Below are 5,516 nucleotides of genomic sequence, written 5' to 3'. Positions count from 1 at the left end.
CTTCTATAGTGGAGCCCTTGTGAGTTTCCTAAAGAGAAAAAGTTGTTGGAAGCTAACAGGACACCCAATCCTCACCTTCAACGAACATTTCAGCTTCAGGGAAGTTGTAGGGGCTCCACTGCACGAGCTAGACGCAAACCGTGCAGCCTGGTTACTTTCGACAAAGGCTCTACATGTCTCCAGAATTTCTAGTTTGCTATCACGAGTCAAGCTGTAAAATGGCGTTTTCAGGCCAAGCATTATATTTGGTCCATTTCACTATTCGATTAAAAAGGCAGGATGAGCTGGAACGCAAATAATTTTGGAATAATCTCTGCTTCAAAGTTAGATGAAGCGAAATAACTAAGGAATATAGCCACATGCATTAAAGACTACGATGTGCAGTCTTAGCCAAGCTATCAAATAATGATGATCTGTAAAATTTGCATTCACTAACAAAACCGTGTTTCTGCTTCGACCCCTTCTGAATATTACAGAGACAAATAATTGGTAGATTTTCATCACATAAACGTTCATGATACGGACTCTTCCTTTAGCGATCTCATATATAATTTAGCCAGAAATGTCACGACGCAACCACTTGAAGAGAGAGTGCCAGTGTTAAATTTAAGAATCAGAGTGCAAAGTTTTATGATTTAATTTTGGGTATGTTGAGCTTTAACTATAAATTTTCGCATGTCTGTTTTTTATCAGCGCCGACGTGTACACCTCACCTAGAGTTGTACAAAACTCGCATTCTGCTGCCCTGGAGGCTCCAGCTACCTTAGCAATTTATTTTAATAACAGAAATTACCTTCGTAAGAAACACTCCCGTTAGGTAGAAAAGATAACCTTGATACAGCTGCTCTCTCTTATGGTGCTGTTGAAAATTTAAACGTCACCAAATAATTCATCATCAGTTAAAAACGAGTCCAGTAGCGCGTTAAGAAAAACTTGACGGGTCCATCGTTTTTGCCGGAAACCACACTACCATGATATACACTACCATGCTACAGTCTCTTGTTTCAACGATGCCGACGAATAATGCGACAGGTTTGGACGGTATAACCAATAGGGCTGTGATAGAAAATTTTGACATCTTTGGTCCCGTCTTGTGCTCGCTCTTTAACCATTCTGTTAATGCTTCCAAGTATCCGTCTGCATTGAAAACAGCGAAGGTAATACCAGCATACAAGGACGGTGACCGAAACGAAGCAAATTGCTACAGGCCAATTTTTCTTCTTAGCACAATTAATAACATCTTTGAAAAAATTCTTGCAAACAGATTCAAGAAGTTTTTAGATAAATACGGTATCCTCAGTACACAACAACATGGTTTCAGGCCACACTATTCAACTTCCACAGCCGTTCTATCACTTACCCAGAAAATTAACACGGCTTTGCACAATGGCATGTTAGTTGGAGTAATATTTTTGGATTTAAAAAAGGCATTCGACCCAGTTGATCATTCTGTACTGATAACAAAACTAAAACACTGCGGCTTTCGTCATAATATTTCCGACCTACTCACTGGTCATATCAATGACCGTCAACAAGTTGTGGTGATGAATTCCTTTACAACCTCACCGCACATGCTTTACACTGGAGTTCCGCAGGGATCCGTACTTGGTCCATTGTTATTTTTTTTATACGTTAATGACTTACCTTCATTTATCGGCTGTTCAAAACTTCTGATGTACGCTGATGATACATGTTTAATAATAACAGCAGACACAATGAAAGAGCTAGAAGAAAAAGCGAATCAAGAAGTCCCGTAAAATAGCGCAATGGTTTTGGTTGGGGTTGGTTTATGGGGTTTAACGTCCCAAAGCGACTAAGGCTATGAGAGACGCCGTAGTGGAGGGCTCCGGAAATTTGGACCACCTGGGATTCTTTAACGTGCACTGACATCGCACAGTACACGGCCTGATATTTCATTCAAGAAGGAAACTAATCGACCCAACTGATGTCAGAATCCTACTAAATAATACACTAATAGAATACACGTTTTCATTTAAACACCTAGGTGTCACGTTTGACAGCCACGTACACTGGCAAGACCAAATTGAGGCAGCCTGCAGGAAGTTGGCATCCGGATGTCATTCTCTTCATCAGGTTAAAGAATTATTTGACATGTCTACATTACGTATGCTTTATTTTGCCATCATTGAAAGCCATCTATCACACTATGTCGAAGCATGGGGTGGAACTTACCATACGTATTTAGACCCTGTTATCCACCTTCAAAAACATGCATTAAGAATAATAAACAAGTCTAACCATTTTGAGCACAGGAAACCATTAATCTGCAAGTGATTCTTCCATTTCATTTATTGTACCGATTAAAAATTTCTGTATGTGTTCATAACATAGTAAGACACAACCGCCCTTTTCATGCATCAGTACTTCATCCCCCGCTTCGGTCCACTAGAAACCTCTCCTTCGGCAATTTCAACCTTCCTCCCATCCGCAATGTATATGGTGAGCGTTTAGTGCAGTCTGCGGGGGTAAAGATCTGGAACGCGAACCGATTTTTCTGAAAAATTCACCCAATTTTGCTGGTATGTTTAAAAACACTTGACTGAAATAATTGATTTAACCTGAAATTCTTTGTCGTCAGTTTTCTGTTATTGTTACTTTGTATGTAAAACAGTTTGTACTAACACTCGAAGTCTGAAAGTTCTTTGCATGTCATGTTTTCGAAGCTATTTTCCTACTTTTTGTCTCGCCGAATGTTATCTACCAGTGTTATTTAGACTACTTTGCTTTTAATCTTGTACTGCTCTTACTCTATTTTGCATAAGTCTGCCGTTTTTGAATTGGCTTTTAAATATTTTGTGTACTTGGACACGAACTAGCCTTTGGCTATGGGTCCAAAAAGTGTTTTGTATTTTCTATAAAAGAGATTCGAAATAAAATTGAATTGAATTGAAATATGCAGTTCATAGCAGTACAGCGGCTGTTTCGGAATTAAATTCTGTGGGCTTCTTGGCCAAATAGAAAAAGTAATGAACACCACCTGCGCTGTCTGTCTGATTGGGAGGGGGTTCAGAGCTACGGTGCACGCGCTTCAAGTTTTGAGGCTTTAGTGCAAAAGAACAACTTCGCGAGGCCAAAGCGGCTGACTGAGTTTGCGTGAAGCTTGACATTGAGGGTCACCGTGGCCATTCGAGCCCGGGGCGGCGCGAGCCGATCAGTTTCGCTGGCCAATGTATGAGAGCAGTAGGTTATCACCGCACAAAATCACACCTCGCGTTAAACTGGAGCTGCAACACACTCTCACGCTGTGCATTGCACCTCTTCGTCTTCATCAACTAATAATACTGGAATGAAAAAAGATGATCATGTACCGACGTCACCGACGACGAAGCTCTTGATGCGGCGGGCTGACACTCGTGCTGGACAAACCTGCCTCTCGCCCGGCTGCTATATCGACTGAGCACTACCGTGCCGAACACAGGCTCTACCCGGTTCCTATGAAGGGAGTGCGTAAAGCTGGTGAACGAACTCTCCTCAGGCTCTTTACAAAGAAACTGCTGTCCGCGTTGGTTTTTAAGCACTTTAATCCTTATTTTGACGGCCACTGCTCATTCTGTAGGCAGGTGGCCGACACCTTCCACATGGTTTGGGTATGCAGAAAAAATCCTCCTCTCCCCCTCATCAGCCAATCCCCTATCGAACACAGCCTAATGTTACTTTCTTCTTCATTTAAGCTTGAGCGCCAAGGCTTGGCATCTCTTTCTTTACCGACGCATGAGGCCGAATGCAGGCTGGCTGGTGTATGTGACAAGAGTAAATGCAATTACACATGGAATCAGTGATTTAATGGACACATGGTACTCCCTGCAGGGGAATTAAACTTTTATTGGTCTAAGTCACTTTTCTTGATGTGCATTCACTTTCAACATTACTATGGCAATAATTTTCGCCCACAACTGAAGACATGATTTTGTTTCCACAAATGAGGCCCACAGATACATTAGAGCGAACTACGTTTGATGAGACGGAGAAAAAAAAAGCTGTTAATATTAAAAAAGGCAAGGAGGTAAAAGCCAAGAGGGTGGAAGCCATAGCCTGGAGCTTTTTTTGCCGCAGCTGTCTGGGTGTGTGGACGATCAGGTCACGCAAGCCGTTTAGGGCTGTGCTATACAAGACAGATTCCCACTGGTACTGGTAGGTGTGGGTTATGGGGGGAGGGGGCTGTTTTTTTTTTTTTTGAGGATGGGTGCATTCCCGTGTGGAATGGTAAAGAATTGGATGTGCGCCACAAAAGGGCGATTTGCGGGGCAGAGTGTGAGTAAAATGTGTGCCTATGCGCAAGATGGGGGGAAAGTGTTTGGGCTTGACGCAGAGAGGCCGCTTCGTCTCGACGGCTTTTTTTTTTTTTGAGGTGGTGTGTTCTGCACTAGAGTAAGTAATGTTGGAGGATAAGTGCAAATATATGAGTAGGATAAGCTCCGCCTCCTCTCGGTTGGGCTGCCCTTCTACTGTCGCCTGAGGGGTAAATTCTCTGACTGGAGCAACAACGCGCTCATTGCCAGCGAGACACGCATGCCCAGATGAACAGACGAGGCGGGTTTTCGAGGTATAATCTCTGTGATGTATGCTATGGGTTATAGGGCAGATGCTTGCATGTGCACAGCTGCGGCAGGACTTCTGCAAATCAATGATGATAATCTCTGACTGATGGAGTGTCCTCGTTTATACTGCCAAGGCCTTGCAGAATCATCTGCCACGGTGCCATTGCCAGTGCGTACTATGACTGTGGTGTCTTTGTTGTCCTTCAAGGCAGCAACCACCGCTTAGCAGTCGTTTACGTACGCTCTGTTGTGGCGCTCGTGTAAAGCGTTTGTTCATTTTTATCATTGATATGGTGCATGGCTTTTGCTCTTGCCTTTCGTCTTCCCAAGTGGAATTCTGGATGCATGTTTTTCGGTAATTTGGCGAGGGTGAAGTCAACGTTTAATTCCAAGGTGATGCATATTCACAGTGTGCATGAATGGAGGTCGAGTACATCAGTTCCTGATTTATTTATAGCTGGTTTATTTTATGGAAGTCAATGAGCAAGTCGACAGCATTGTGGAAGCCTAATTGTAGCAGTCTTCTCGTTGCGGAGTAACCGCGAATGCCAATGGCCATTTTCAAGGCTTAATGGATGAGAATATAAGGTTTTCTGGATTGACTTTACGTCAGCTGATAGTAGCTTATTGTTTTAAAGAATATTCAACTTCTTCTTCCGGCGGTTGTCTCTTTTTCTGCTTCATTTTCATCCATCCACATGAGTCTGTCTTTTCTACGAGTGCAGAGATGTGTCCTTGTGCACTGCAACATGAAACGAAGATTTTTGCTTCACCAGCAGCCCATGGCCTTGGCGCTTCACCTAAATATCCTGCTCCTTGAGCTTAGTGCCCCTCATCTGTGCATGCATAGCGTTTCCGCATTTATATTCTTCTTGGCGCTTTGCATTTTCTGTCTCGTTTTCTGCTATTCGCTCTTCAGTTAAACTTTGCTCTTTTATTATTTCGTCAATCTGCTAC

This window comes from Amblyomma mixtum, chromosome 2 (assembly GCF_055824585.1).
Source record: "Amblyomma mixtum isolate Tamu chromosome 2, ASM5582458v1, whole genome shotgun sequence".
In the NCBI taxonomy this organism is placed as follows: domain Eukaryota; kingdom Metazoa; phylum Arthropoda; class Arachnida; order Ixodida; family Ixodidae; genus Amblyomma; species Amblyomma mixtum.
Note: the sequence above shows the minus strand (reverse complement) of the source record.